Consider the following 15,980-nt stretch of genomic DNA (forward strand, 5'->3'; position numbering starts at 1 on the left):
CAATCAACAGATTTGACCAAAGAAGCGTTGTTCTGGACAACAGTGCAAAGCGGTGTCCATCTTGACCCCCCAACCTCAAAATGACAACAGATTTACCTAACAGAGTTGGAGGAACAGATGTTGAAAGACATACCTGAAGATTTGTGGTCAAAGGGCCCATCAGGTGTTGTGTTAAAAGCTGCAGCATTACCACAACAATATTCTGCACAGGCAGCTGAACTAATAGCGTTCACAGAAGCCTGCAAGTTGATGAAAGGGAAAACAGTCACTATTTACACAGTCAGTATGCATTTGAAACAACACATTCTTTTGCACAGTATTGGAAAAACAGAGGCATGGTAAATTCAACTGGAAAACCAGTAGCTCACGCTGCACTGTTAAAAGACTTGTTAACAGCTGTACAGCTACCCAAACAAATAGCAATCTGTAAATGTGCAGCACATACCAGCAATAAAGAGGACATCTCTTTAGGAAATGCATTTGCAGATAAAACTGCAAAACCAGCAGCAATGAAAGAAATCACAGTGTTACTAAATGCAACTACAGAAATTGATGACAAAATTTTACAAGACATGCAACAACAAGCTCCACAAATAGAAAGGAATTTGTGGATTAAAAAAGGGGCAAAAGAAACAGAAGGTACCTATAAATGACCAGAAGCATATATTCTAAGCATAGATTCTGTGTTTCCATTAGGTGAGGAAAATCTAATTAATTAACAGAAATAAAAGTCTTGGAAATATTAGTTTTTGTGTGTAATTGTTCACAGCGAGTGGTTAACGTTCGTTCATGTTGTAAAAAATATTTAATTTAGTTGTAAGTTGAGAGGAAACTCAAAGCGGAACAAAAAATTGTTTACAGTTTCTTCAGTGCAGTAAAAGTGAAACACGGGAACCATCTCAGAGCGCACGAGGGAGCATTAGCTGTTCTTTTGTTAGACGGTTTGAAAACAGGTTTGGTGTTTTCAGAAAATATTTCCGTGTTTTCAGTGAAAATGTCTTCAGTTCAGCCTCAGAGAGAGTTTATCAAGCAGCAGGAAACTCCTGCTGAAGAAACATTCACAGAGTGGAAAGAAATCAACGTTAAGATGGAGGAAGAGATGGACGATCAGCGCAGACTGATGGATTTTACCCGGATACCCAAGATCATCTTGCACCGGATAGGTACGAAACAAATTCACGGTTTACTGATTAGTGAGGTTAAAGAGAGTTTTTACAGATGAATAATCGTTGTTTTCGGAAACCTATTTTTAGAATCCGCTCAAATTAAATAGAAATAGAAAATCCCTGGAGAAATTTAACCAGGGCCTGCTAAAGTGTGGCCCCTGTTTGAACCCAGCGCTCTGATGCTAACAATTAGCATCAATACTAAGCTAAACTGAATTATATTCAATAGCCTGTGGAAAGTCACAAGCATGTTGACTAATATGGACTTCCCCATTTCAGTTTGTTAAAATTAGTGTATAATCTAAAATGAGCCAAAATGCTAATGTTAGCCTAAATGCTGCTAGTAGCATGTGGGGCATCATTACAATGTTGTCTTACATTGACTTCCTGCATTCAGGGTCCTAAACATGGCTAATAAATAATTAAAATAGCTAGAAAGCTTATTGCAAGGAAAAGGCTGATGCTTGTGCAGCAAAGCAGAGCCCTAACCTGAGAGGAAAAGATCATGCAGGCTAATATTATTGCACTGTCTCTGAGTCGCCCTGCGACAGACTGAATAGAATAGAATTCAACTTTATTGTCATTGTACTGTCACATGTACAAAGCAAGAAGTGCTATACATTTGCGCGCCGCAGATGTTTCTGAATTGTAGGTGGCTGTGTGGATGCCTGTTGAAAAATGCCTCTTGTGTGACAAAACCGTTTGCAAAACATTATAGATCCCATTTTAAGCAAAAATGTTTAATGTTGCATTTGGAAAATTAGTTTCAAAGCAAGTTTCAACAGAGCAGCGTTCAGTGCGCTTCGAAAACACCGCATGGGAGCAGAACCAGATTAATGAGTAACACCACAATACCGAAGCTCATCTTGCAGCGGATAGGTACGAAACAGCTTCACTGTTTACTGATAGACTGGTTAAACATCGCTGCATCTGAAACCTGTTTAACCTTTCATCAAGCTTCCGAAACTTCCTGATGTCGGTGATTATATGCGACGTCGCACCAGCGCCCACCATCTAACCTCTCCTCCTGATGTCGTCCACTCGCGTGTCAGCGTCGCTCACCCGGACAGCAAACTCTTTGTCGCCGCCCGTCTCTTGGACTACTTTCCGTGTGTTGTCCCGTTGTTTTCTCCGTCTGCAGGTTGCGTTGCTGTGACTGTTATTCTTACAGTAACTGCTTCCGCTGGCAGGTTCTGCTGATGTGGCCTTTCATCCCACATTTAAAGCATATGATCTCAGAACTTCCTGCTCCAGGATCATTTGCACCTCTTGGTGAGCATTTCGTGCCAGAATGTGTTTAGCCTTCATCACATTGTCCTCAGATACTGTGGCACGCATATTTTCAATGTCTTCAAAACTTCTGAGTTTTAGTCTTAAACTCTTCAAAAGTCAACTTATCACCATCTTCGCTTTGCGTAATATAAACAGCAAATGGCTTCAATGTCCCTGGAAGTCCTTTCAGGACCATGGCGATCAGAAGTCCATCGCTCAGCTCCTCACCTGCATTCCTTAAAGCGGTGATCGCGGATCAGCTCTGATGATGAACTCGGTCACCGACTCACTGAGTGATTTCTGCAGTGAAGTCAGTTCAGTGTGCAAATTAATCACTCTGGGCTTTCCTTTGCCGGCGTAATGGGCCCGCAGGATTCCAAGAGCTGCACGTCCGTCTTCTGCCGCATCATGCATGATAAGTGATAGACTCTTGTCGTCCAAAAACTGAATGAGCTTGGCATAAAACTCAGCATTTTTCTTCGCGTCTTCCTCTTCATCGTCATCATCGGAGGAGCTTGTCAAGATTGTCTGTTTCAACCCTTGCAGTCGAAGATGTCCTCAAAACTTGGTTTCCCATAGTTTGTAATTTTTCTCGTCTCCATCAAAAAGAAGTCTTGACCAGCGGCTGTGTGCCATGTCTTTTTCTCTTCTGTTCAGTTTCCTTGTTTACTTACACAGCAGGTGTTCACGGTCTGTCGATGCATTCACGTGTTTCTTCATTGATTCTGGGCCCATAACCTGTTAACAGAATCAGTTTTCGGCACAGCGTTGAAGGTGACATCAAGAGACTCACACGGTTTTGGCTTTCGTGTTGCTCCTTTGTTTGGAGGACACACCCTTTGTACACAAGTGTGTTAAATCAGACGGGTCACGTGATGTGACACACAATGATCCAATAATGATGAAAACTACAAATGAGAAAACAAAAACATTCATAATGTCAACAGTAAGTTTGCATTTTAATAATGTAATTGCATATTTCATAAGGTTTGCAGTAAATAAGACTTAATTTATATTATTTTACATTTTCACCTTTCATATTTAATCTTCCAAATTGTCCAATATTCATGTCAAATATTTTCAATAGGACCATTTTGCCATTATTTTCTGCATGTGTGCGATTAACAACAATCACCCACTGCTACCAATTCTGCTGTGAATCCCAGGAAAGTAAAGGCTCAGATTTATTTGTGCTTCTCAAAGTTTGTGTTGAGTGTGTGAATGGAGCAATGTCTGACTATCAGTGGTTGAGATTAAAAACACTGTAGTGTTTTGCTTTAGGTATTTTATGTCACTCTTTCATGTTGATATATATCTTGTAGCTACATGGAGGAAGAAAACTTTTTCTGACATTGGTCTGGAAACCACTAGATTAAGTTATCGCCATCTATTTTGCTCACCTGGAGGTCCTTAATGTCATATTTTCACTCACATCCAGTTCCATTCTGGTCAGAGAACCTCATTGGTTGAGATAATATTCATTTTTGTAAGACTATAATTATAAAATAACCCAAGAAAATCCTGTTTTGATACAGTGAGGTTAAAGTGAAGAATTTCTTGTTTGATTGACATTTAAAAGCTTTTGTTTTGTCTTTTTGTCCAGATCTCCCACAATGTTGTGTGTGTGAAGAGGAAGAGGTTCTCAATGAAACAGAACCACAGAGGAACCAACTCATCTCTCATGGCTCTGCTGAGGATGAGAACCAGGATCAGGAAAGAAGCAATTCTGAAGACCCAGGAAAAAAAAAAAGGAAGAACAGAAACAAAAGGAGAGATATGAGAAAACCAAACAGCAGAAAGAAAGAACTGACAATGAAAATGCTCATCGAGGGCAAAAATTATATTCCTGTAAAATTTGTGATAAAAACTTTTCTTATAACTGTAAATTTTTGAGACACATGAGAATTCACACAGGAGTAAAACCTTTCACTTGTTCAGCCTGTGGGAGAAGTTACGGTGACAGAAGCACTTTAACTAAGCACATGAGAATTCACACGGGTGAGAAGCCTTTCTCTTGTGGGAGCTGTGGAAAGAGTTTTCTCTAAGAAAGAATTTAAATGTTCACATGAGAATTCACACAGGCGAGAAGCCTTTCTCTTGTGGGACCTGTGGAAAGAGTTTCTCTCAAAAACAGAACTTAAATGTTCACATGAGAATTCACACAGGTGAGAAGCCTTTCTCTTGTGGGACCTGTGGAAAGAGTTTCTCTGAAAAACGTAGTTTAGATGTTCATATGAGAATTCACACAGGCGAGAAGCCTTTCTCTTGTGGGACTTGTGGAAAGAGTTTCACCCATAAAGCCGGGTTAAGTTATCATATGAGAATTCACACAGGTGAGAAGCCTTTCTGTTGTGGGTTCTGTGGAAAGAGTTTCTCTGAAAAACGTCTTTTAAATGTTCACATGAGAATTCACACAGGTGAGAAGCCTTTCTCTTGTGGAAGCTGTGGAAAGAGTTTCTCTGAAAAACGTCTTTTAAATGTTCACATGAGAATTCACACAGGTGAGAAGCCTTTCTCTTGTGGGACTTGTGGAAAGAGTTTCTCTCAAAGGTTGTTTAAATGTTCACATGAGAATTCACACTGGTGAGAAGCCTTTCTCTTGTGGGACTTGTGGAAAGAGTTTCACCCATAACCGGGTTAAGTTATCATATGATAATTCACACGGGCGAGAAGCCTTTCTCTTGTGGGACCTGTGGAAAGAATTTCTCTAAGAAATATCATTTAAATGTTCACATGAGAATTCACACAGGTGAGAAGCCTTTCTCTTGTGGAAGCTGTGGAAAGAGTTTCTCTGAAAAAACAACTTTTAAGTGTTCACATGAGAATTCACACAGGCGAGAAGCCTTTCACTTGTGGGACCTGTGGAGAGAGTTTCTCTCAAAAAGGTCATTTAAATGTTCACATGAGAATTCACACAGGAGAGAAGCCTTTCACTTGTGGGAGCTGTGGAAAGAGTTTCTCTCAAAAAGGTTGGTTAAATGTTCACATGAGAATTCACACAGGTGAGAAGCCTTTCTCTTGTGGGACTTGTGGAAAGAGTTTCTCTCAAAAAGGTTGTTTAAATGTTCACATGCGAATTCACACTGGTGAGAAGCCTTTCTCTTGTGGGACTTGTGGAAAGAGTCTCTCAAAAAGGTTATTTAAAAGTTCACATGAGAATTCACACAGGTGAGAAGCCTTTTTCTTGTGGGACTTGTGGAAAGAGTTTCACCCATAAAGCCGGGTTAAGTTGTCACATGAGAATTCACACAGACGAGAAGCCTTTCTCTTGTGAAACCTGTGGAGAGAGTTTCTCTCAAAAAGGTCAGTTAAATGTTCACATGAGAATTCACACAGGTGAGAAGCTTTTCTCTTGTGGGAGCTGTGGAAAGAGTTTCTCTAAGAAAGATCATTTAAATGTTCACATGAGAATTCACACAGGTGAGAAGCCTTTCTCTTGTGGGACCTGTGGAAAGAGTTTCTCTCAAAAAGGTAATTTAAAAGTTCACATGATGTCACACTGGTGAGAAGCTTTTCTCTTGTGGAATCCGTGGAAAGACTTACAATGACAGAAAATTTAACTCGTCACATAAAGACTTTCTTATACTAGAAACTTTTGGAAGGAAACAGATCTGATCCGTTTTGTGTCCAATCCAATGGAAAATCTGGTTGGATAATGTAAACAGCAAGTAGAAAACAAATTCTTTCAGGCTGCTAGTGATTCACTGTGACTGTTTCATTGTCCAGCCATGATAAACCTGAGGTCTGATTTCTGCTATCAGCTTGTTTTTCTTAATCCAGTTTTTGTTTTAGTTCTCAGTCGTATTTGTGCTTAAGATCCCCATTAGATAGTGAAGTTAAAGAGGGGATCACATTCAGACAGGATTCATTTCTGCGGGTTTTTGTTTTGTTCTGTAGCATGTAGATAATTTAGTTTAGCTTTTACATTTTTGTGTCTGACTGAATTTAAAATACTTTAGAAATGAAAGCAGTGAAATCTTGTTTTTTTATGAATAAAACTGATGTTTGAATAAAATCTCAAAAAAAATTTTGATCTGGTCAGGTTTTGATTTAGAGTTAACCACAAACAGATTTATAATTTTCCTTTTTTTTGTCATTGTTTTACTTTGGTATGAGAAGCAAAGTTTATGATTAAGAAGGAGTGTTGAAAATGTACCAGTGTTTTGAGCAGAATGTGCTTTTTAATAAACATTGATTTTAATAAATATTGATGGATTATCCAATGATTGTCGTCATTAACTGTTGCAATATTTTTAAATGTCAGCTTTAAGTAAAGCATCTAAAGATCCTTGCAATAACAGTAAAACTTGAGTTTTACACAAATTGAGATTTTTTCTTAAATATTAAAATTCAAGACATTTTAAAAAAGGTCACATTCATTAAATATTCCAAAATTAAAGTATTTTTCATAACTGATTTATTATTCTAATCTCAAATGTAATGTTTTCATTAGTTATTAATTCTGCATTGTCAGAAACTACATGGACCTTTTTTACACCTTTCAGTTACTGTAACCAGAGAAAACACTGCAGACGATCTGCAACACTGTAATGTGACACAAAAGCAAACCAGAAATCTCTTTTGCATTACAAGGATATTTTAAAAAATGTCAAAAATTCATAAGTTAGTCAACTCGCACAATGTCTTCTGCAGTTAAGAGCTTTGGATTTCTGATCTTTTAGTTTTGTTGACCTCAGTCAAATGAGTTTCCCTCTTTCTGATCTGATGTAGATCAAGAACCACTGAAGGAAAAACATCTTCAAGTTTAAGAACATTAAATACAGGATTTTGTTCGTATTACCATCCAAATTAATCAACTCAAATTTGATTCTTATTTCTTACACTTGTAAAAATGGCTGAGTCAGTGATTTCTACAACAGCTGTTTGAGCTGAAACAATGTAATTGTAGTATCAGGCTCTTGTCAGTAGGTGGCAGCATAAAGTTGCGTCTCTGTCAGGCCTGCAGGTGGAGACATGATGTGTGGTTGTTGCTGCTGGAGGTGAATCATTCAACAGAAACTCATCACCAGTTTTTCTGAACCAGTCAAGTTCTGATCGCCTGAAAGGTTCCTGACATATCGAGTCTGGAAAATCAAAGAATCTGGACAGAACCAGATTAGTGTGGCACATGTTGTAACATAGATGATAAAGACATGAGTCCCCAGATCAAGTGTCTCAGTGTTTTCCTTGGTTATTTTATGTGTCTGGTTCCATTTTCCCTTTTGTCTGATTTTAAATGAATGATTAATAACATTGCCTGCTCAGGTTGTACATATATTGTGTAGCCGGGGCATCTTGTCCATGAAGTATGGTGCTGCGCACTCTTCCGCTTGCCCATGTAGGGGAGACGTTGGTTTATTAGGGAGACGGGTAATCGGCATTTACATTTAAAAGCAGGATGATCGTGGAGGGGATCAGAGCTCAGTCTGATTCATCTAGAGGTTTGTTCAACATGCAGCGTGCGCTGGGTTTACAATTATTTCTGATGCCTCCACTTTATTGTTGCAGGAAACTTGCTCTTAGAGAGGATGTACAGAACTCCATCAGCTGTTTTACTGTAGAGAAGGTAAAGGCAGTTTATTATTATTTGGCTATTTAAGGTATTTGTCTAATTGTATTTCTGTTGTGTGCAGGTTGGCCTGCTACTGTTTCAGTTTTAGTTTAGTTTTGATTTCAGGGTTGCATTAGTTTAGAATTTATTTTCTGAATAGTTAGTGATTAAATTCTTTATTTCTTTTGGGGTTTTGTCGTCGAGGGGAAGTGGAGTTTTTATTGTCCAGCCCTCCAGGCTTGTTTGTAAAGCAAAAGGATCGATGCTGTCCCCGGGTTCCAAGCTGTTTCATCCAGATTCAGGAGAGCAGTGGAAGGAGAGTTTGTCTTTTCTTTGCTTTTTTACTCACAAGGGATTTTTTGTGTGTGTGTTTTTGTTTGGGAGCACTCAGGTCCATTTAGTTATATTTGGGTTTTTCTTATTATTCCTCCCCCAAGCAGTCTAACTTTATTTAATTGGGTTTTAACTGGCTTTCAGCTCTAAGGTTTCCAGGGCCAACATCGTCTCCTACATTTAGTGTGGTCATTTTTGTAAAATAAAATAAACTGACTATTTATGCCTGTAGGCTTTTTGAACTTTATAAACTGTGTTTATTTTGCAACAGTGTCTTTGGTAATTTTTCACAAACTTATCTGTGTGATCTGGTAAAAAGAGGATTTATGTTTCTCCACACATAACAAAAGCTCTGCCCAAGGTCACATACATATTGTGCTATCAACGCAATTCTGATTTTCTGGTTTTTATGAAAGTGATCTCATGTCTCACATTTTATCTCTTCAGTGATCTTTCATGTTTTCACTTTCTTGGCAACACGGCTTCTTTCACAAGACAAGTCAGTTATTCGCAATCTTCTCAAGACAAAACAACAAATCTGTGTTCCTCTAAAATATATGTAGTCATTTACAGTTTAACTTCAAGACTGATTTACAAAATACAAATACATACCTGATATAACATGAGTCTGTGTGACAAGCTAAAAATCACACAAGAAATAAGAAAATACATTCAAATACGGTCCTTTTGTACAATCAAATGTATCTTGTGATAACTGGCTCTAAGCCCACATTTTTAGAATTCTTTAAAATTATTATTTTAATCATAAATGCTGTGTTTCAATTAGCCGAGGAAAATTTTCTAAATAAACAAAGATTAAAAGCTTGTAAAACTCCCGATGTGTGTAATTACTTTAATACTGTGATTCACTCACTGAAATATATGAACCTTTTGTTAATGTTGTAAAATATTTAATATAACAGTTGAGATTAAACTCAAAGTGGAAAATTCAAAGCGGAACTAAAAATCCTTTACAGTTTCTTCCGTGCAGTCAAAGTGAAACACGGGAATCATCTCAGAGCGCACGAGGGAGCATTAGCTGTTCTTTTGTTAGACGGTTTGAAAACAGGTTTGGAGTTTTCGGTAAATATTTTCTTGTTTTCAGTGAAAATGTCTTCAGTTCAGACTCAGAGAGTTTATCAAGCAGCAGGAAACTCCTGCTGAAGAAACATTCACAGAGTGGAAAGAAATCAACGTTAAGATGGAGGAAGAGATGGACGATCAGCGCAGACTGATGGATTTTACCCGGATACCCAAGATCATCTTGCACCGGATAGGTACGAAACAGCTTTAAATTTTACTCTGGAGAATTAAAAACAGGTTAAAGACAGCTCGAAACAATGTAGGAAACTTTCTGGGCCGATGTTTCAGATTAACTGGTTGAAACATTTGCGCGCCGCAGATGTTTCTGAATTGTAGGTGGCTGTGTGGATGCCTGTTGAAAAATGCCTCTTGTGTGACAAAACCGTTTGCAAAACATTATTATAGATCCCATTTGAAGCAAAAATGTTTAATGTTGCATTTGGAAAATTAGTTTCAAAGCAAGTTTCAACAGAGCAGCGTTCAGTGCGCTTCGAAAACACCGCATGGGAGCAGAACCAGATTAATGAGTAACACCACAATACCGAAGATCATGTTGCAGCGGATAGGTACGAAACAGCTTCACGGTTTACTGATTAGTCAGGTTGAATAAAGTTGGAGATGTTTTAAAGAGGTTAAGAAGCGCTGAACTCAAAGAGCTTTTACTCCAAACTAAAAGACTAATAAATCCTCCGCAGCTGCAAACATTAAATACTTAAAAATGATCAACAGCGATCTATTAGTCATCATATAATATTATTCTATTATGATTTATTAATCATATAATAGGACAAGTACAGTTTCCGTGCCGCCTTTGTTTACCGACCAGTTTCAGGAAATACCTGGACACTGAATACTTAGGAAACAGCTTCACTGTTTACTGATAGACTGGTTAAACATCGCTGCATCTGAAACCTGTTTAAAGAATCCGCAAACATTATAAACATTAAATACTCAGTGGAGGCTGTCAGGGCCAGCAGGTTCTTCTCTGCTAGTCCTAAAAAATAAAAATTGTAAAAGTCTATTTTATATTAAATTGTATCTATAATTTAACTTTTATTCTTCAAATTAGTTGCTTATTGGTGTTATTGAGGTTTAATTTCCTACTTTAAAAAGTGCCTTAAACGCATCTCATGTCATTCTAAACACTTAGAATGATCAACTTTGACCTAGACTGTTTACTATTCATCATATAATGTCTAAGTTACAGTTTGTGATCCGTGACAGTCTGATCTTTACTCGTACTGGTTAAAGATTATTTTAAAAATAATTAGTTTTTATTGCTTTGTGTACCATCTGTTTGCTATTGCTTAGCTGCTTTCTATGTCAAATTAGACAATAAATAAATGACTGATTAGATAAATAAGTTTAAGAGACAGATTAGAAAAATACTGCTTATAGTTGGCAAACATAGATGTTTTTTAATTCAAAATGAAAAGATTTATGCTGCTTTTTTAAAGAATCCCAGGGTTTTTCCCAGTGTTATAAGTCTGGAAAACCAGCAGGTTGAGCATTATTTGTTTATTAATTATAGAATTTTTTTATACATCAGTAACAGCGATAGACATGTAAAAGAGTCACTGTGGTGAAATGGTACAAGGAGACTGAGATCAGGTGTCTTTTATTAATTCACTAGAATGCAGTAACCACTGCTTGTCTTTACTGAACTAACAAGTTCAGTGAACAAAGTTGCGACTCCTGGATAAAGGATCAAAAGGTGATTTCATGGTTATACTGCAGGAACTGACACCAGGAAATAATAGTGATATTAATAATAAGAAGAACAGACAATTAAATGGTTAATTATTAATTATCATGATTGAGTGTTTCCATTTTAATGATGTAGTGACATATTTAATGAATTGAGTATTAAATAAAATGCTTAAATTTAATCATTGTCTATTTTCACCTATCATATTTAATCTTCCACGTTGTTCAATATTCATGTCAAATATTTTCAATAGGATCATTTTGCCATTATCTTCTGCATGTTAACGACAATCACCCCACTGTTACCAATTCTGCTGCATCTCTCAGGAAAGTAAAAGCTGAAATTTAGTCGTGCCTTTGAAGGTTTGTGTTGAGTGTGTGAGCGGAGCAATGTCTGACAATATCAATGGGTGAGATTAAAAGGCCATTTGGGGTTCTGCGTTAGGCATTTTATGCGACTCTTCAAACTTTTTGTAATATTTGTCAGGAAGCCACCAGGTGAAACTATCGCCATCTTGTTTGCTCACTTGGAGGTCCATGATATCATATTTTGACTCGCATCTAGTTCCTTCCTGGTGAGAAGAACCTCATTGGTTGAATTAATGTTCATTCTTGTAAGATGTAATTTTAGAAAAACTGAAGAAATCCTGTTTTGATGTATCAAGATATTAAATGCAGGTGGCAGCGATAAGGTGGCAGCCTCTCTTTGGGCTGCCACCTTATTGCAGTGAAGAGGTTTGAGTGCCCTAATGATCCTCGGAGCTATGCTGTCTGCAGCTTTATACCCCAAGTAGGGTCCCCCAAAGCAGACAGGTCCTAAGTGAGGGACCAGAGAAAATGCAGCCCGAAGACCCCGATGATGGATAACAACTTTGGAATTTGTGTTCCCTCTCCCTGACGAGAGTCACCAGGGCCCACTCTGGAGCCAGGCCAGGAGGGGGGGTCACAAAGGTGAGCGCCTGGTGGCCGGGCTTTTACCCATGGAGCCCGGCTGGGCTCAGTCCGAAGATGAAACATGGGTCCCCCCCTCCCATGGGCCCACCACCCGTAGGAGGGGCCAAAGGTGTCAATGTGTTATGGGTGGCGGCCAAGGCAGGGGGCCCTGGCGGTCCGATCCTCAGTTGCAGAAGCTGGCTCTTGGGACGTGGAATGTCACCTCTCTGCTGGGGGAGGAGCCACAGCTAGTGTGCGAGGTTGAGAGCTTCCGTTGAGAAATAGTTGGCCTTACCTCGACGCATGGCTCTGGTTCTGGAACCAGTCTCCTTGAGAGGGGCTGGACATCCTTCCACTCTGGAGTTGCCCACGGTGAGAGGCATTGGGCAGTAGTGGACATACTTGTTGCTCCCCATCTCAGTGCCTGTACGTTGGGTCTCATTCACAGGACTTACCCCTGTGAATGAGAGGGTAGCCTCCCTCCGTCTATGGGTGTGGGGCCGGGTCCTGACTGTTTGTGCTTACGGGCCATAAACAATTCAGATTACCCACCCTTCTTGGAGTCCTTATAAGGGGTACTGGAGAGTGACCCTCCTGCGGACTCCCTTGTTCTGCTCGGGGACTTCAACGCTCACATGGACAACGACTTTGAGACCTGGAGGTGTGTGGTTGGGAGGAACACAAGGAAAACGTGTTATGAGGGTGAGCTGGGAACGTCTGGTAGAATCCCTTGTGAGACGGAGCTTTAACTGCCATCTCCGGCAGAACTTCAAACACGTTTCGAGGGAAGTGGGGGACATTGAGTGTGAGTGGACAATGTTCCGTGCCTCTTGTGCCAAGGCAGCCGATCGGAGCTGTGGCCGTAAAGTTGTTGCCTCTCACGGTGGCAACCCTTCGGTGAGGGATGCTGTCAAGTTCAAGGAGTCCTATTGGGCCTTTTTGACTTGTGGGATTACAGAAGCAGCTGATGGGTACTGGTGGGCGAAACGGCATACGGCTCGGGTGGTTGCCGAGGAGAAAACTTGGGCGTGGGAGAAGTTTGGAAAGGCCAAGGAGAAAGACTTCCACATGGCTTTGAGGCGATTCTGTTCCACCATCCGGTGTCTCAGGAGAGGGAAGCAGTGCAGCACCAATACTGTTTATAGTGGGGATGGTGTGTTGCTGACCTCGACTCAGGACATTGTGGGCGGGTGGGGAGAATACTTCAAAGACCTCCTCAATCCCACCAACATGCCTTCCATTGAGGAAGATGAGCCTAGGGACTCTGGGTCAGGCTCTCCAAACTCTGCAGACAAGCTTTGAGGGGTGTTCTCCAGCAGTATGGGGCACCGGGCCCTTTGATACAGGCTGAGACACAGGTGAGAAGTGTCTCGTCCGCATTTCCAGCAGTAAGTCGGGGTCGTTTCCGGTGAGGGTTGGACTCTGCCAGGGATGCCCTTCGTGATGTAGTGCTGTTGGCTTCATCAGGACGTGATCTGCAGCTCTCGCTGGAGCGGTTCACAGCCGAGTGTGAAGCAGCCGGGATGAGGATCAGCGCCAAATCCGAGGCCATGGTCTTGGCTGGGCTCTCCCTTAGAGAGAGAAGCTCGTTCATCTGGGAGGGTCTCAAAGTAGAGTCGCTGCTCCTCCACAACGAGAGGAGCCAGCTGAGGTGGCTCGGGTATCTGGTCAGGATGCTTCCTGGACGCCTCCCTGGTGAGGTGTTCCGGGCACGTCCCACTGGGAGGAGGCCCCGGGGAAGACCCAGGACACGCTGGAGGGACTATGTCTCCCGACTGGCCTGGAAACGCCCCGGGGTTCCCCTGGAGGAGCTGGAAGAAGTGGATGGGGAGAGGGAAGTCTGGGCCTCCCTTCTGAAGCTGCTATCCCCGTGACCCGACCCCGGATAAGTGGAAGAAAATGGATGGATGGATGGGTGAAGATAATAAAAGTGAAGGATAATTTGTTTGATTGAAATTTAAAAGCTTTTGTTTTGTCTTTTTGTCCAGATCTCCCACAATGTTGTGTGTGTAAAGAGGAGGAGGTTCTCAATGAAACAGAACCACAGAGGAACCAACTCATCTCTCACGGCTCTCCAGAAACTGAGAACCGGAATCAGGAAAGAAGCAATTCTGAAGACCCAGGAAAAAAAAGAAAGGAAGAACAGAAACAAAAGAAGAAATATGAGAAAACCAAACAGCAGAAAGACAGAACTGACAATGAAGAAAAAATCACGCACAAGAAAGCTCATCCAGGGCAAAAATTATATTCTTGTAAACTTTGTGATAAAACTTTTGCTCGAAAGGATAGTATGAAGACGCACATGAGAATTCACACAGGCGAGAAGCCTTTCTCTTGTGGGAGCTGTGGAAAGAATTTCTCTGAAAAATGTCATTTAAATGTTCACATGAATTCACACAGGCGAGAAGCCTTTCTCTTGTGGGAGCTGTGGAAAGAGTTTCTCTGAAAAATGTCATTTAAATGTTCACATGAGAATTCACACTGGTGAGAAGCCTTTCTCTTGTGGGAGCTGTGGAAAAAGTTTCTCTCAAAAATGTCATTTAAAAGTTCACATGAGAATTCACACTGGTGAGAAGCCTTTTTCTTGTGGGACTTGTGGAAAGAGTTTCACTCATAAAGCCGGGTTAAGTTATCACATGAGAATTCACACTGGTGAGAAGCCTTTCTCTTGTGGGACCTGTGGAAAGAGTTTCTCTCATAAAGGTTGTTTAAATGTTCACATGAGATTTCATACGGGTGAGAAGCCTTTCTTTTGTGGGACATGTGGAAAGAGTTTCTCTCAAAAATGTAATTTAAAAGTTCACATGAGGTCACACAGGTGAGAAGCTTTTCTCTTGTGGAATCCGTGGAAAGACCTACAATGACAGAAGAAATTTAACTTGTCACATAAAGACTTTCTCATACTGGAAACTTTTGGAAGGAAACAGATCCGATCCGTTTTTTGTGTCCAATCCAATGGAAAATCTGGTTGGATAATGTAAACAGCAAGTAGAAAACAAATTCTTGCAGGCTGCTAGTGATTCACTGTGACTGTTTCATTGTCCAGCCATGATAAACCTGAGGTCTGATTTCTGCTATCAGCTTGTTTTTCTTAATCCAGTTTTTTGTTTAGTTCTCAGTCGTATTTGTGCTTAAGATCCCCATTAGATAGTGAAGTTTAAAGAGGGGATCACAGTCAGACAGGATTCATTTCTGTGGGTTTTTGTTTTGTTCTGTAGCATGTAGAATAATTTAGTTTAGCTTTTACATTTTTGTGTCTGACTGAATTTAAAATACTTTAGAAATGAAAGCAGTGAAATCTTGTTTTTTTATGAATAAACTGATGTTTGAATAAAATCTCAAAAATAATTTTGATCTGGTCAGGTTTTGATTTAGAGTTAACCACAAACAGATTTATAATTTTCCTTTTTTTGTCATTGTTTTACTTTGGTATGAGAAGCAAAGTTTATGATTAAGAAGGAGTGTTGAAAATGTACCAGTATTTTGAGCAGAATGTGCTTTTTAATAAACATTGATTTTAATAAATATTGATGGATTATCCAATGATTGTCGTCATTAACTGTTGCAATATTTTTAAATGTCAGCTTTAAGTAAAGCATCTAAAGATCCTTGCAATAACAATAAAACTTGAGTTTTACACAAATTTAGATTTTTTCTTAAATATTAAAATTCAAGACATTTTAAAAAAGGTCACATTCATTAAATATTCCAAAATTAAAGTATTTTTCATAACTGATTTATTATTCTAATCTCAAATGTAATGTTTTCATTAGTTATTAATTCTGCATTGTCAGAAACTACATGGTCCTTTTTTACACCTTTCAGTTACTGTAACCAGAGAAAACACTGCAGACGATCTGCAACACTGTAATGTGACACAAAAGCAAACCAGAAATCTCTTTTGCATTCTAAGGATATTTTAAAAAATGTCACAA

At 39.7% G+C, this 15,980-nt stretch overlaps 2 pseudogenes; both read left to right on the forward strand.

Annotated features, from left to right (window-relative positions):
• Positions 1–5,174: 5,174 nt before the first annotated feature.
• LOC129351450 (gastrula zinc finger protein XlCGF49.1-like) lies at positions 5,175–6,645 on the forward strand (annotated as a pseudogene).
• Positions 6,646–9,339: 2,694 nt separating this feature from the next.
• On the forward strand, positions 9,340–15,149 carry LOC129351447 (gastrula zinc finger protein XlCGF8.2DB-like; annotated as a pseudogene).
• Positions 15,150–15,980: the final 831 nt, after the last annotated feature.

This window comes from Poeciliopsis prolifica, unplaced genomic scaffold (assembly GCF_027474105.1).
Source record: "Poeciliopsis prolifica strain line A6 unplaced genomic scaffold, Auburn_PproV2 SCAFFOLD066, whole genome shotgun sequence".
Taxonomy (NCBI): domain Eukaryota; kingdom Metazoa; phylum Chordata; class Actinopteri; order Cyprinodontiformes; family Poeciliidae; genus Poeciliopsis; species Poeciliopsis prolifica.